General features: G+C 44.4%; 1 long non-coding RNA gene across 2 annotated transcripts in view; it reads left to right on the top strand.

The window, feature by feature from the left end:
- The first annotated feature begins 10,420 nt into the window (after nucleotides 1–10,420).
- The window catches only part of LOC110307873, an 11,332-nt gene continuing 4,425 nt past the window's right edge, over nucleotides 10,421–17,327 (top strand). Inside the window, exons 1-3 of one of the 2 annotated variants that reach the window (XR_002379476.1) lie at nucleotides 10,421–10,455; nucleotides 11,154–11,385; nucleotides 14,913–15,427. This is a non-coding gene — a long non-coding RNA (uncharacterized LOC110307873). Of the gene's footprint in view, nucleotides 10,456–11,153; nucleotides 11,386–14,912; nucleotides 15,428–17,327 lie in introns of those variants that run through there. The other variant, XR_002379475.1, reaches the window with a different exon arrangement.

Below are 17,327 nucleotides of genomic sequence, written 5' to 3'. Positions count from 1 at the left end.
TTCTTAGAATTGGGAACAAAACACCCATGGAAGGAGTTACAGAGACAAAGTTTGGAGCTGAGACAAAAGGATGGACCATCTAGAGACTGCCATACCCGGGGATCCATCCCATAATCATTCTGGATGTTAATGCCTACATAAGAATTGCTCCAGAGATTCTGTCTGGAGCTGCGCTGCTCAGTTTCACTCGGAGAGGGAGACCTGGTCATTAAGTCTTAGCACTAGGCACAAGGAGGCAGGCGAATGGCTCTTTCTTTTCCTTTCTTTGGGCAGGAAGTGGTGATGTTAGAGGCTTGGCTTTTGAGCATGCATTTTCCTGTTTCCAAAGTTCTTTCCTGTGTTTGTCTCCCTTCCTCTAAAATCCATTCTCTTTCTCCAACTGTCAATGACTCCCTTCTCTGAGAATCCACTCCTTCATCCATCTACACTTGTCCTCTCTACCTTTGAAATTCTGGAACACCTTCTTTATCCTTCAGTTAGTGATTTTGGGATGCAGTGGACTCTAACGACTTGATGGCACTCCAGGATTCAGGAGTAGCTTTTTCAACCCCCACATCTCTGGGACAGCCTCTAAATACCATGGACTGGGATACAATGGACTCCTGGGCTTCACCTAGTGGGAAGTCAGGGACTCATGTTCCTCTCTTCCCAGAGGGCGGAGTGCTCATCTCTGTGGACAAGAGGTCAGGGCTGGAAACCCATCCCACCACTTTCTAGCAGCATGGTCTTGGGCTGGAGCAGAAGTTCTGATTATTACTTTCCGTATCTGCCCCATGGAGGGCGAGCGATTGATAAACCCTACTTCTGTGAAGATAAAGGAAACCACTCAGGTGCTGGCACACAAGGAAACACCAGGACGGCTGCTTGTAGCTGCTATTATAGGAATCAGTAAAAAAATAAGCATTTAAAAGGAGACACTGCTGAGGGAGGGAGGAGCCAGCCTCTGACAGCCACATGGATTTGACCTCTCAGCGACTTGGGGCGGCCTTCAGACGTCACTTCTATGTGATGTATGTTGTTTCACCCGTCGTCTTGTTCTTCCACCCAACAGATACGCAGCTCCTGTCTACCGTTTAAGCCAGTCCAGCTCCCACAGGCCTACTGTGGGAATCCGGATTAATGCTGGGAAAATATTTTATAGTTTTGGCTGAACGATGGATTAGCATTCTAGGCTGTGCATTTACTTTGTCAGCTCTCAGCCCTGTGGTCAGGGACAAGTGATCCTTTGCTTCACATTAGGGGACTGTTGAGGGCGAACATAATACTCTAGTCTCTGCTCTCTCTGAAGCAGAGGGACTGTAAAGGAAGCTTAAGAGAGGAGTGTATGGGTTCAGACAATACTTGCTGGCTGGTAAGGAATGAAACCCAGAGGATTAGGAGGTACATTGCACATTGGAAAAAAAACAAAAAAACAAAACCAGGAGCAAACAAATGCACTTAACTCTTTGCATGCCAGTTCGGTCACTACAATCGGTAGCACTTGCCTAGGGTTACAGTAGTGTTTAGTAAGTACGGTTTTTTTTTGGGGGGGGGGGGTTGGGGAGGGGAAGCTCTCACAGGTATTGCATTTGGAATATAGAATCCATTTGCTCAACTCTGAAGTAGGATCCTTGGTTTTGTGCTACATTTGAATAGCCAAGTAGAATTCTATAAGCAGACCTTCCCGTCTATAAACTCTCTTTTGCTTCGATTCTTAGGTATTTTCCTGATAACTTCTGACAATTGTTTAACAATAAGCATTGTATAAAACCCAGGCAGGTGGTGGCTCAGCTCACAGAACGGCTTCTCTGTTAGGATTTGGTTGCTTACGATTCTTTATTGGTGCTGATACTATAGGCATTTGGATAGGACTGTTTTTCTCTTCACAAGCCTGTCCATTGTATTGCCACGAAAAGTCAGCAGCTGCTTCCAATGAACACCCCAAGTGTCTCTCCCATTGCTGGAAGTCCATTGTGAGGCTGTGCCATCTCTAGCCCCCAGTGAAGGTAACATAGCTTTAGTAGGTCTTTGTCTTACGTGGTGTTAAGGAGAACATGAGACTCTCCCCAGGAGGCTAAAAGCCATGAACTCCGCAAAGGCACATGCTAAAGACCTTGTTCTTTTGGGTTTCGGTTCTTGAGACACAGTTTGATCTTTCTGGCCTCTCCTTAGATATTTTCACTGTACTGGGTGGATGGAAAGATGATATAGTAATTATATCATTAACCCAAGTGCAGGATTATTTTTGTAAGTATGGATGATATCCAAAATATTTAATAAATACTACTTGTGTAATATTAAGCAATCAGAATTTACCCTGGGGATTCGGGAACTTTTCCTGCTTGAACTGCAACCTTTAATTGCTGGATTATGGGACAATCTAGAGTGCTCCAGGAATAGATATCAGGGAGCAGAAAGATAGCACCTATTTATCAAAAGTCAAGTTATTTTAATTTTATTACATTTAATTTATTTTGTGTGTGGGACAAAAACATTCCATTGTGCCAGAATAGAGACTAGAGAACAGTTTGCAGGAGTGGGTTCTCTCTCACTGCATGGGTTCTGAGGATTAAACCTGTATGTATTAAACCATGGTAGCAGATACCTTGACCTACCAAGTTATCTCACTGACCAATGTGCAGAAAAACGTAACAGCTGGTAAGGCAACAGTGGACATGTTTCTGGATGTTAGAGTGACTATTCTGCAGAAAACTTTAAGACACAGGGATAAAATGATCATATGTATTTTTGACAAACTCATGTAGCATCCTCCACTTGATTAGCCGTTCAATCAGTGGTCAACACAGGTTGCTCTCAGAGCTCTTCCTGGTTGGAGCTCCCTGGTCCTGTCTCCTTGCTGTCATCTCTGGCTGGTGGAGGGGGCATGTTTGCCCTTGATTTTGACTTCTGTTTCCTGCTCAGCTTCTGGTCTGCTCATTCCCTCACCTCTTGGCTGGTACCTTTGCATCTCACCTGTGGAATCCTTGCCTTGGTCCACTTGTCTATGGTCTCAGTCAAAGGTTATTTTGGGAGATGGAACCTCTATCCTTGGACTTCAGCATCGGAAGTCTTCCATAGGAACCAAAGAATTGACTCTGCCTTTTGTCCTTGACTTCCACCTCTGGTCTTCATTCCCTTTGCACTGATTTCTGTTTCTCTTCTCTTCCTCCTATTTCCTATCCTATCCTATCAGCTCCAGTCCTTTCTAACTCACTAAGCTCCATTCCAAGGGCACCAAAGAGCTAAGTCAAGTAGTCTCTCACTGGTGTTTGTTTTGGTACTAGCCTTAGACTCAGTCCCACACTTGCTAAGTATGATCATCAATCTTGATTGATAAGTTGCTGAACTTTAGAATTGCTATGGAAACACCTCTGAATATGTATGCAATGGTGTTTCACAGAAGAGAGAAGATCCACCATAGGTGCTATGGTCCTATTGTCTGGGGTCTCAGGATGAATAAGGAGGAGAAAGGGAGCCGAGCACCAGCGGGCACCTGTCTCTCTCTCTCTGTGAGGAGGCTTTGTGACTGCTTCCTCCTGCTCCTGCTCCTATGACTTCCTTGTCTTAATGGACACAGCTTACCTCAAACATTGAGGCAAAAATAAACTTCTCTTTCCTTAAGTTGTTTATGGCAGATATTTTTTTCATGACAGATAAACATGTCAGAGAGCCCCACACTCCCATTGAGCTACTTCCCTAGCCCCCTTCCTATCTCTTCTTATCTTGTTTATTTGTGTTACAATTTGGATTTCAAATGTCCCAATGTTCATGCATTGGAGGCATGGTCCCCAACGCACAATGTTGGTAGGAGAAGAAAACAAGATTAAAATCTAGGTGTTCTAATGGTTGTAAATCCACATGTATGTCTCACAGTAGGTCCTTTGGAAATCTATGCACTCTCTCCTTGCCTCAGTGTCCTTAGGTATATGAGCTGTTGAGATTGTTAAATGAGCTGTTACATGTGGAACACTTTCAGTGAAGTCTGGCAAATGGGAATTGCACAATGCCAGCAATTTCTTTCTTTCCCTGTGTAGCAAGTTGATTTGGCTCATTGACTACATATGGGTGTGACAAAGTACATTATTAAACCTAACCAGGAATCTATGTTATCATATTCAAGTATTGCTGATTAGTTGGGGTTTTTTTTGGGGGGTGGGTGGGCAGTGGATGAGGTCAACTTGATATAATCTGGAGTCATCTGAGAAGATGAAACTTTAATTCAGAATACCCTGTGATGGTTTGTATATTCTTGGGCCAGGGAGTGGAACCATTTGGAGGTGCAGCCTTGTTGGAATAGGTATGACCTGGTTGGAGGAGGTGTGTCACTGTGGGTGTGGGCTTAAGACCCTCACCCTAGTTGCCTGGAAGTCAGTCTTCCACTAGCAGCCTTTGGATGAAGACGTAGAACTCTCAGCTCTGCCTGCGCCATGGCAGCCTGGATGCTGCCCTGCTTCCACCTTGATGATAATGGACTGAATCTCTGAACCTGTGAGCCAGCCCCAATTAAATGTTGTTTTTTTATAAGACTTGCTTTGGTCATGGTGTCTGTTCACAGCAGTAAAACCCTATCTAAGACATATCCCTACCAGATTGACCTATAGGGGCATTTCCTTGATTAATGATGGACATAAAAGGACCCAGTCCACCATGGGTGGTGCCATTCCTCAGCAGGTGGTCCTGGGGTGTATACACAAGTAGGCTGAGCAAGACAGGAGAAGCAAGCCATAAGAAGCCTCCATGGCTTCTGCTTTTGCCTCCAGTTCCTGCCCTGACTTCCTGTCATGATGGACAGCAATCAAAATGTATGAGTCATGTAAATCTTTTCCTTCCCAACCTGCCTTTGGCCATGGCATTTTGTCATAGCCATAGAAAGCAAACTAAGACAATCATTTAATGTAATTTATGTGCTGAACTAGGTTTTTCAGATTCAGTTGCCATCCTCACTCCTTCTCACAAACATGCATATACCTTTCAGAACCATATACAGATCCAGAGTCTCTGAGTTCTTGGGTCTCCTTCCTTTGCACCTGGCTAGCATGCCTTGCTCCAGTCTACCTTCTTTGTTATGGAGACAGGGCCAAAGAACCATCTTTAATAGATGCTTCAGCAACTGGCTTCCATGCCGTTCCCCCCAGTGACCATTGCTTCTCTTGAAGGCAGAGTTGAATTCTGTTTGTTTTAGTTAAATTCAATTTCTCTGATAAGATGTAAACATCTGGTTTGCTGATTTAGTTGTTCATGCCCCAGGACTTAATCCTTCCTACCCACTCCTTTCCCACAAGTATAGGAGAAACCAGGGACATAACATTGTTTCTTCACTGGGATGGACTGTACATCCAGGGAATACATGTGTGTAAGCATCTCTTCTGTTAAGGTAGGAATACTTAATAGGGAGACATCTAAAGTTTAAACCATAGCAGTGTGCTTGGAGATACCATCATCAAGGGCCATCAAATAAGAGTGGTGCTATTACTTCTGTTTAGTTATCTTTATCATTGCAATGCCTTGAGCATGGAGACCATGTTTCTCCATCTTTTGGTCTCAGCAGGTAGTCTAGGCCTTTTGGAGCATAATAAGAGCTTATTAAGTGTTAAATGAATGAAAAAATGTGAAGAGACTTTCTAAGAACCCTATAGTGGAGCTTCAAGTTTCCATGCCATACAGAATAGTCATTTCATTAAGAGGAAAGTTTCCCCTCCCCAACATGAAGGCTTTGCACATGCCAAGCAAGGGCTCTACCACTGAGCAATATCCTGTTCTTTATTTCCTTTAACTTTGGAACATAGTCTCACTAAGTTGCCCAGGTTGACACTCAACACTTCATAGTCCAGGCAGAATTCCAGGTTTGATCTTCCTGCTTCAGCCTCCCAAGTAGCTGAGGTGATATGCCCTGGACCACCAGCCCAGTCTATTTGTTTAACTCTGGTGTAACTCAGAGCCCCCGCCCTGAATCCCTTTAAACCATGGATAATTTGAAAGCTGATAGATGGAGCAGGAGAGAAGGTGTTGGCAATGAGGCCTGTGAAAGCAGTAATGTCACATGACCTGTCATGGTGCAGGGAACAGAACTGTCACAGGGTGAAGGATGCCTTTGGCTAAAACCTGGAAAACAACGTTAGTCAACAAAGGACATTTTCACCCATTCTAATACTCACCTACCAGAGGAAAGCTCTGCCGAGGATATGCAAAATTACATTTTGTAGACTGCTTAGGGTCACAAGACATTGAGACTATTGGATGTTTTGCTGAATAAGCTTCAGGCATCTGGAAGTAACATGGCACTCTTCATTTATTAAGATGCTGTATGAAATCTGCTGGGCTCTGGGTTTTCCTAAGTGCACTGGGTGGGAAGGCATTGTTGCCAGTCAATAGCAACAACAACAACAACAAAATAGCTACATGGTATCTTTAGATGCTGCGTTGTAACACCTCTTCTTTGGAGTAACAGGTAGTCTTTCCTCTCCTCCTGAAGGGTTTGCTTGGAGAACCATTGACAAAGAACTCTGTTCCTGCCAATGTCTGTGAGCAGTTTCTATTTTTCTCAAAAATTAAAAAATTTCAATTATGTGTATATATGTGTCAGTGTATAGGCTTGTGTATATGAGTGCAGAGCCTGCTGAGGCCAGAAAAAGGGTGTCTGATTCTCTGAAGCTAAAGTTACAGGCAGTTATGAGACATCTAATTCTTGTGTTGGGAACCAAAGTTCGAGAAGAGCTGTGACCATTGAGCAGTCTCTCTAGCCCCCAGAGTTTTATTTTTGGTACAACAGTTTGGGGGTAAGGTTTTGATTTAAGAGTCCTCAGTTGAAAATACGGTCAAAGGGTATTTAGGATGACAGGGTATCCAACTCCGTGCCTTCAGTGTATAGTCAATAAGTTACAGGATGCTGGATGCTTAGGGAAGTGCCGAGCACATAACAAATGCTACTTACTGTGTGAGAAGCTCCTTGATCAAGCATAAGAGTGAGATTTAAAACCCTGGTTTGTGTGAATGGTGAAGAATAAACAGACAGCAGCCATATAGAGAGGGGGGAGGTATTTACTGGGAGAGCAAGGCACGAAGGGGGGAAAACACAAACAAACAAACAAACAAAACAAAACAACACACCAAAAAAATCCTCCATAGCTAGAGAAAGTACCCAAGGAGCTAAAGGGGTCTGCAACCCTATAGGTGGAACAACAATATGAACAATATGAGCTCCAGTACCCCGCCCCCCCAGCTCGTGTCCCTAGCTGCATATGTATCAGAAGATGACCTAGTTGGCCATCAGTGGAAAGAGAGGCCCATCGTTCTTGCAAACTTTCTATGCCTCAGTACAGGGGAACGCCAGGGCCAAGAAGTGGGAGTAGGGGGAGGGAGGGGAGTGGGAGGGGAGGGTCTGGGGGACTTTCAGGGTAGTATTGGAAATGTAAATGAAGAAAATACCTAATTAAAAAATTAAAATAAAAAAAATCCTCCATATGTTTAGACATTTGGGTTAGGAGCTGTCCAAAATAGGACATGCCACATTGCCAATGCCCTCTGAAAGAAGGGCAAGAGGGAGGTTCCGGGAATAACTTGAGGTAGGGGGAACATGTGTCACCTAGTGAACTATCTTATTGTCTTGCTAAAGGACACAAACTTGCTTTTCTGTGGCAATCTTTAAACCTCATTTTTAGATTCTCTCTAGTAGAGAATCTAAAGGTGAAACCAAGGGTGCTTGCGAGGCTACTGGAGGGTGGGGCATGAGGCGAGGGAGAGGTCAAAGATGCTTTTGGAGTTTCCCAGCTTGGGCAACTGGGTGGCTGTGATGCTGCTCATCCGGATAGGGAGTGGAGGAGAGGAGGAGAGAGGGGAGGAGAGGGGAGGGGAGGAGGAGCAGGTTTGGGTGTGGAGAGGTAATGAGTTCATTTCTAGGACAGTTTGAATTTGAGGTGCCTAAGGGAAATCAAGGTGAGATTCCCAGCGGGAAGTTAGATGGCAGAGTATGAAATTCTAGAGACAGAGCAACTAGACATAATGACTTGGAAGGTTCTAGCTTATAAAACGCAGCAGAAACGTGGGGAATGGTTGTGTTTGCTAAGGGAATGACAGCAGCTTGATAGAAAGCAGCAGATGGCATCCTGGGAGATGGACAGCTAAGCAGAGACCTCAGCTGAGGACCCAAGGTGTAGCTAAGCATATGATCAAAGCCTTTAGCTTGTGAGCAGTCTTCAGAGGGCCCTTTCTAGAACTTGCAGGGCCTGATTATTTATCAGAGAAACACCATGGCTCTCACAGAGCCAGAAGGGATTTATGATCTTGGAATCGGTGCTTTTTAAGTTGGAAAGAATTTCAAATGTCTCATGGTTCAGTGGTTTTTAAAAAAGGGTTTAAAGGAGACAACTCTTAAAAAAAAAAGAAAAGAAAAAAAACCTTGAAACCTTTTGCCCAGCTCCAATAGATAATAAAAACATAAACAGTTCTGATGGGGGAAGCTGGGGCTGATGGGTTCTCTTGGGGGTCAATCCACAAACTCCTCAACTCCAGTATTTACTAGTGTCAAATACATGCCGACCTTAGTGCTCAGTTCTGGATGTAGCTGTGGACAAAACCCAGTTCTTGCCCCTGGGCTCAGTGCCTCTATGTCTTGGCTGCACCTTAAAATCACCTGATGAGTTTTGAAACAGTCCCCATGCCCGGACTGTGGTCTGTTCCCATGAAATCAGAATCCTGGCAACAAGACCCCACTGTCTGTATTGTCAGACTCCAAGCCTATTTTCACACACAGGCACATCTTGAGAACTGGCTAACTACAGAAGGCCTGAGGATCTGACATTTTCCTGAGACTGATGGTAGAATCCTGAGCCTGTCTCCTCTCATTTTCTCCAGATGTTAAGTTGGCTGAGGCGATCTGTGGTGGGGTTGGGGCAATGCTTCCTCCAAAGTTTCTCTTTCTGCATACCAGTGCAGCCTTGGCTTGCTCTGTGCTGTGTGGCCCTTAACCTGGTTGGTCACTGGGCTTTGATGTTAAGTAAAAATCTGGTGAATGGTCAGCATTGTTCTCTCTCCACTGCTGCTGTCTTCTTTCTCTGTGAGAAACCTGGCAAATTCTTTCTCTAAATGGGGTATTCTTCATTCAGAGGCCAGACAATGGCTTCCTTTCACTGGCCATTCAGTCTCTAGTAACAGAGACCATGGGGCCTGCCAACAATCTGCTTGTGAAACTGGCCCAGTCGAGGTCCTGAGACTGAAGCAGGGCACTGATGCCCAGAGCAGAAGTGTCTCCACATTGTGTGCAGGGCTTCCTGAGAACCAGCCACTTCTCAGAAGGAGAGCTGCAGGCAGGGCTGAGGCTTGCTCGAGTTCCTCTCCCCAAGAGGCCACCAAAGCTTCTCCAGCAGGCTGACACCTGTTCATTTGGCAAAGGGCACCACAGGGTATAGCTGGGAGATTTTGAGTTGGTGGAGTGACCTCTCTGGGTTTTAGTTTCAGGCTGAAAGACTTAAGAGGTAGGTTTGCTGTAAGCCTTCAATGGCAACCATAGTGCGTGGGCCCTTCACTGCATGCTGCATGCTAAATTGAGGCTGATTCTTGTGTAATTTAATCCATAGAACTAACGTAGAAAAGTAGATGTGAATGAATGATTATCCCTTATAAGTGAGAGAACTGAAGAACAGAAGAAGGAATGCAGACATCCAGGGCAGGAGCCAGACCCTGGGTTCTGGCTTCCCATACTGAGAGCCAGTGGTGTATTAGCTGTTAGCTCTAATCAAATATTGCTTAGGATTCGTTATGGAATACGGAAAAGTGCTGATTGGCTCCAAGGGAGATTTATATTACTTTCAGTACACACAGAACCACAGTATTGAAGCTAGAATTGAGTTTTGCAGGCACCATAAGGGAAAGAAACCACCCCCAAGAGTTGATGGGGACCAATTATGTGCTAAGATTGAGAGTATCTTTTATGTGCATGGGGAAAATAAATCTGAAATATAAGACTCATTGTCCATGCTGGGACCGACAATGCAGATCAAGGAGCAGTGTAGACGGTGGCCTGCAAGCCCCTTCTGATGTTCAGGCCTCTTCTGATGTTTAGTAGCCACGTCAGGATCCTGTTGGCCCTGACAAGTGCACTCACCTTTATGTTTTGGTCCATTTTTTTTCACAACTTGATGCATTTTGCCCTTACTCCCTGTGCCCCATAAAAATCAGAAAGGGCTGTTTCTTAGGTGGTTTCCTTGGCAGCCATTGGAGAAGGGCACTAATATTAATATTTGTAATAACCTTGATTGTAGCTAATGCCCAGCAGCCACTGAGTTCTGTGCGCTGAATAATGTTGCAAGAATCCCAGAGATACTATCATATTTAATTCCTACAATGCTCCTATTCAGCCAAGCTCAAACTCTCTCCCCATTTCTCTGCTAGGTAACTATGACAGAGATCAGTCAAACAACTTGCCTAAGGTCACATAGCTAGTCATGGCAGAGCTTGGATGTGAACCATACTGTTTACCTGGTAAGCCTGAGGGAAGCTTGTGCTGCAGTCTTCACATCCTTGACCTGGTATTCTGTTGGTAGCTTCTCTGTGGAGATGCTCCATAGGGAGGTCTCACCTAGAATCACTCACCTGCCACTATATTTTTGTTCTTGGTGTATGGGGTTTTAAAATGACTCTGACTTTCTATTGTTAGATGATCGTGGCCTTTGTCTTTGTTGAACTTGGCTCTGACCTGCTTGCTCAACTGGACTCTTGGGATTCTAACATCCTTCTCCTCCTCCGAGAATCCAGGGCTTTGTTCCTGTCCTGACTTAAGGAAGGCTCTCCCTCTGCAGGAGCTGAGGCTCCTGTGATTTCTCATTCTGTACCCCTGCTTTTCAGGCTCTTTCTGTGTCCCCAGCCTTTGGCTCTGAGAGTCACACTGAAATCCTGGAGTGGTGGTTGGAGAACCCTCATGATTCTGGCTTTGTTGTCCCATTCTTATGGTTAGAACAAGTTGAATGTGGAGAGAGCAGCTCTCACAAAGGTTTACATTAAGAAGTGGCTGAGCCAGGATCCTAGCCAAGCCAGCATGGCAGTGGAGCTAGTGGCTACCTTCCCATGTGACATCCCTTTTCCTTCCTTTAGATGCTCCAAGTGTTGGGCTGTTTGTGTGTGTTCTGAAACTCCTTTCAGTGTGTGAATAATTCACTAATTCGCTCATCTTTCCATTTCAGGTTGCTGGGAACAGCTATCACGTGAGGGCATGTGTGTGTGTTCTACCTGTCCTCCCTTGATACTCCTGAGGTAGCTGGTCCTGTGCCCAACTTTGATTCATTTTTAGTGAAAAACAACCTGACCTGAAGATAAGAATTCACTCCAGCAAGATCATCAGCTATGATAATTGGACCTCTCAGAGTTCATGTTAACTGGTGACTTATTGCACTCAAGAGTTCTTATGTGTGAGAAGTGAGTCCTGGGCTAGGGTGGTGCTCAGGGGAAGATGGAAAACCAGGCCTGGTTCTTAAGGGTAGCTGAAGCCTGTGGTCAGTGGGTGGGTCCGTTGTGTGTGGAGAGCTGGCTTAGGCTCTGAGGTGGCAGAAAGTCAGCTGTTTTGGATGTTCTCTTTAGAGTCACTTTGACATCCTGAGTCTTAATTCTCCAATAGAGACCCAATCTTAGCCTCCTTACAGGTGAGAGGGTTGTGAGATTTAGGACGTTCCAGTGAGGCCTCTCCAAACTCACTCTGTTTTGAAGCAGGCACTATGAAGAAGCTGAAGGTATGAAGGATTGAGTGCCAAGAGTGGCAATAGCCAGGGTTCTGGAAAGTTCTGGGGAGTACTGAGGCATGACGTGTCTATGCCTAGCAGTGATGGCAGTGACTTCTCTGAAAGAGTACATGAAGACTGAGAGTTACTCTTAGTGACTGTATTAGTCAGTTTTCTGATGTTTGAATGAAGTACCCAAGGCTTGGCTCTTCATAAAGGAAAGAGGTTTATTTATTTCACTGTTTTGAAGGCACAAAGCCTTCAGGATCATGCTGGCCCCACCCTGACCACAGGATGTCATGGCAGATAGGAACATGGGTAGGAGTGCTCACGAGAGGATCTACATGTGAAGACAGGAAGTCAGAGTGAGACCAACTATTCTATTCTTTTATGTAGTGACCCTCTCTAGAAAAATAACCAAGATACCATGGGAACTACAATACTATCTTCTGAGGCCAGTACCACAAGGCTAAATCACCTTAAACTAGGCTCCAGTGTTTAAAGATCCACTTACTCTATCTACATACTGTGGCACTGGGGACTAAGCTTCCTGCATAGAGCCAAAGGTGGGGCTAAGGGTGGAACAGGAGAAGAAACCCACATCTAAACCACAGCAGGGGTAAAGTGTCATGTGTAGATTTCTGACCCTTTTGGAGATTTGTCATTTTGCTTAATGGCCTAGTCAGTCTTGATATTTGTTTCATAGCCTATTTGTCCATAGCTAGATACAGTACTCTATGTAGATATGTTGGTGTCTATATTCTTACTGGTTTTCTTTCTAGTTGTTCTATCAGTTGTTGAGGGGGGCTATTAAAGCTTCCTGCCATACATACAAATGTGGATTTGCCTATGTCTTCTAAGTTCTATTGCTTTTGAGTTCTGATATTTGTCAGCTCAGTCATATAGTGTATGATTGTTATATCACACTTTAATCAATTTTCTTGCGCTTGCTACTTTTCTTTGCTCTGAAATGTATTTATCAGGCATTCCTAGGCTTCCCCCACTTTCTTTTGATTAAATATGACTCATATTTCTCATTTTAAAACTCATAATATATATTTTTATATCATTATATTAGAGCTAAGACAGCATGTAATGGAGTCATATTTTTTTAAATTCACCCTGAGAATCTCTATTAAGCTTGGCATGCAGGCCATTTATGTGCAATGTAAATAATGGTGTGTTAGGCCTTAAATATGTCTTTTATTTTATTTTATTTATTATTTTTGAGGTAGGATCTCATGTAGTTTTGAACTTGTTATGAGGCCAAGGGCAACCTTGAACTTCTACTCGCCCTGCCTTTACTTCTTAAGCCCTTAGTTTCCAGGCATAAACTATCACACACTGTGTTTTGTGATGCTGTGTATCAAACCTGGAGTGTTGTGCATGCTAGGCACATACTCTATCAACTGAACATGCCCCCAGCTATATTCTGTAGTTTTTTATTTTCTTTATCTTCCTGTGAGCTACCAGAAGATGTTTAGAATAACATTGGCTCATCCAGTGTGAATAAATCTTTTTGATAGATCTCTTAGTGGTTGTTGAAGATGTTATCTTATATTTACTTGACTTTTCACAGTCTACTCCTATTTAGGATGACCAGTTCAAATGGAATATAGAAACTTATTTCTCTTTATAGACTTTTACCCCCTTCATTTGTAATACAATTTCTTTAAAAATTTCCTCTAAATATATTCATCATCACAAGAGACAGTGCTATTATTTTGTATCTACCATCTAGTGTAATTTAGAAACCTTAAGATGAATGGAACAGGTGGCTGATTTTACTCATGGTTTTGTGCTTAATCTGTCTCCTCCTCCCCCAATATCCTAATTTTTTTGCTTCTCCCAAACCTTACTCTGCCCATTCTTAGGGTGAGTCCGCTGCTGAAGGCTGTCTTAGTTTTTCACCATTTCTTATCCATTCCCGAAGGCAGTTTCTGTTGAATGTTGGATTCTGATAACTACAGTTTTCTCCTCTCTGCATTTGAACAACCTTCACGCTACTGCATCTTGACTTCATAGTTGCTCAGTTGAAATCCACTACCATTTGAATGGCTTTTCTCCCACACAGGAGGTGTTCCTTCTCCATAGGTGTGCTTGACACACTTGTCTTTAGTTTACAGAGCTTTGACTTTCCTGCCTTGGATCTGATTTCTTCAGATTTGTCTTGCTCAGCTTCTATGCTGGGTAGTTTTATGTCAACTTGACACAAGCTAAAGTCATCTGAGAGGAAGGAATCTCAATTAATAAAATACTTCCATAAGATAGGGATGTAGGCAAGTTTGTAGGGAGTCTTCTTAATTAGTGATTAATGGGAGAGGGCCCATTCCATTGTGAGTGCCATCCCTGGGCTGGTGGTCCTGGGTTTTATAGAAAAGCAGGATGAGCAAGCCATGAGGAACAAGCTAGTAAGCAGCATCCCTCCATGGTCTCTGCATCAGTTCCTGCCTCCAGATTCCTGCCCTGTTTGAGTTTCTGTCCTGACTTCCTTCAGTGATGAACAGTGCTGTGGAAGCATAAGTGGAATAAACCCTTTCCTCCCCAATTCTATTACTGACATGGTTCATCCCAATATAAAAACCCTAACTAAGAGAGCTCCTTAAACCTTGAACTTGGCGTTTTTGGCGGTTTATGACTTTTATGAATATGGGAAGGTTTTCCCCCTGAAATACTTCTTCATTCCTCTGCTACCATCATCTCTCTCCTCTCCTCCTGGAACCTCAGTTCTATGAATGGTAGATCTTTCATTGTAGTTGTACAGGTCTTCCATGTGCTATTGATATTTCAGGTGCAGCTCACCTTCTTTTTGAGATGGAGTCTCTCACTGGGACCTGGGGCAGTCTGATGAGGCTAAGCTGACTAGCCAGTAGCCTTAGGATCTGCCTGTTTCTGTTTACCAAGTGTGGAGATTATAAGTGCATGCTACCTTGTTCTGTTTTTTAACATGGGTTCTAGGGATCAAACTGAGGTCCTTGAGTTTGTTTATCAAGCATGTTACAGATTGAAAAACTGTCGGTTATTTAAACCCAGTCCATTAAGTGATAATGACACCAACCCACCCATAACACTTTTGACCTAAAATTTATCCTGTCTACAAAAAATGCAGGCATGGGGGATGGAGCAGAGACTGGGAATGGGCAGCCAATTGCCAGCCTAACTTGAGACCTATCCCATGGGCAAGCACCAATCCCTGACATTATTAATAGTACTCTGTTACGTTTGCAGACAGGAGTCTAGCCTGGCTGTCCTCTGAGAGGCTCCACCCAGCAGCTGACTCAGAGAGATGCAGCCAAACAGTGGATGGAGCTTGGGAACTCTTATGGAAGAATAGGAGGAAGGTTTGCATTCCCTAAGGGGATAGAACTCTACAGGAACAGAGTCACCTATCCTGGACCCTTGGGGCTCTCAGAGACAGAACCATCAACTACAGAACATACATGGACTGGACCTAGGCCTTCCTGCACATCTGTAGCAGATGTGCAGCTTGGTCTTCATCCCAAACAACTGGAGTGTGGGTTATCCCAAAAGCTGTTGCCTGTATGTGAGATATGTTCTATAAGCTGGGCTGTCTTCTATGGCCTCAGTGGGAGAGGATGCATCTAGCTTCACAGAGACTTGATATGCTCTTGTTGGGGTTGGGGGCTCAGAAGGAGAGGGGAGATTTGTGGAAAGGGGACTGGGAGGGGGACAGTGAGTAGGATGTAAAGTGAATAGGTAAAATAATAATAATAATGATAATTTTTAAAAAAAAGATCCAGTCCATTACGTCTCTGATACTCAGGCTGGGGTAATTTCTGTACTATGACCACTGATTTGTTTCCTCTCTGGCTTCTCTATTCAGCTGTTGAACTCATTCGTTAATATTAAAATTTTAATTTATTCTTTCACAATTACACACTCTTACACACACACACTCATGCTCACACACACTGCTTTAATTATGTCTCCCTTAATTCTCTCTTATCTCCTTCCTATTGAACCCCCTTCTTCCTAATAAGCCCTTTGTCCTACTTTCATAGTGTGTGTGTGTGTGTGTGTGTGCATGCATGTGTGTGTGTGTTACATACATGTAAGGAAGTTTTGTGTGTCCACGCTTGCACATGCTGAGGCCAGAGGACAGTATCTTCCCTTACCATTCCTCCTCACCTTCTGTTTTGAGTCGGAGTCTCTCACTGAGCTAGGAGCTTGTCCTTTCCACTGACGGGCTGGTGAGTTCTGGGGACTATCTGTCTCCAGGCCCTAGTGTTGGGATTACAGGCCCAGGTAGAGAGACATGGATTCTGCATGACCAGGACACTTAAACTCTGAATCCCTTGCTTTCCCAGTGAGTTTGCTTTGCTGACTGAGCCATCTCCCCAATGTGTCCCCCTCTTTGAAAATCTGTAGGTAACTGTTACATTTGTGGCATTGGAGTTGCACTTGTGATTCTTGGTATGGTATGTTATTTTGCACCGAACATCTTGGCTATGTTAGGACACCCTGGATCTTCTGTAAGCCTTCTGAGTCAGTCAGAATATTTGGACTCTGGCTTCACAAGGGAAAGGGGTGGGTGCTGGAGTGGGGTATGAGTCTAAGTTCTCCAGCTGGTACCTCCTGACACCCCGTGGGGGTCCGGTCTATGGGAGAAGCAAGGTTTCTGGCTCCCCATTTGGCTTTTTCTGCTATGACGCTAGCTGGGAGGATGGTGTACCTGTTACTGTTGGTCATGTGTCCCTCTCTGACACTGAAGCAATGGGAGGTGACCTCATCACCTCTGCCTCTCCCAGAGCTTCTTCTGATGCCTGGTATGGGGAGTGACCAGCACCCTCATCCTTCTGGGAGGGGATACACAGTTTATGTATGGAGGGTGGGAATGTTGCCACTCAGCAGAACTGGAAGGACCTGATCTCTGCTTGGCCCACTCTGACTTCAACCTGGCAAAAGTGTTAGAAGCCTTCTGTAGCCTGGCAAAGTGGGAGTCTAGATTGTTTCCATTTCATCTTTATGGGTTAGAGTAAGAGACAGGTATTTTGTTTTTTTCCTGTAATGTTTGGCTTGAGTTCATCAGTGATGGTCTAAGTTCTTCTTTTTCTACTAAGTCTCTTTCCTTGTTCTGGGCTCAAGAAAGCCAATTCTCATTGCCTGTGTTCATTTGCATTCCTCAGTCAGGAACACAAGCTCCCCACAAGTCTAGTGAATATGAAAATAAGAAGAGAATCCAGCACTGTACCAGCCCTGTTGGGGCTTAGGCCTCCCTCTCCACATGGGTCTCCAACAGGGTGCTCTGTTGGCTGTTTTCTGCCTAATGCCTGAGGTGTCCAGATGTTCTTAGTGGGACAGAGGGCAAGGATTACATCTGCATCCTTGCAGAAATAAAAGCCCTGAATCCGTAAATACACTTTTGTTTGCTACAGAGAAGGCTGAGTCATGCCCAGTCACTGTATCCCCTGAGGTGGGGCCTATGGGCCCTGTCTAAAATTTTCTTCTATTTCCTCCAAACCACTGAAAACCTTTCTTATTACCTTTTTCTTTTAAAACCACAAAGTGAGCTGGGCGTGGTGGCGAACGCCTTTAATCCCAGCACTCGGGAGGCAGAGGCAGGCGGATTTCTGAGTTCGAGGCCAGCCTGGTCTACAAAGTGAGTTCCAGGACAGCCAGGGC

This window comes from Mus caroli, chromosome 2, assembly GCF_900094665.2.
Source record: "Mus caroli chromosome 2, CAROLI_EIJ_v1.1, whole genome shotgun sequence".
Classification (NCBI taxonomy): Eukaryota; Metazoa; Chordata; class Mammalia; order Rodentia; family Muridae; genus Mus; species Mus caroli.
Note: the sequence above shows the minus strand (reverse complement) of the source record. Positions and strands in the feature narration are given on the sequence as shown.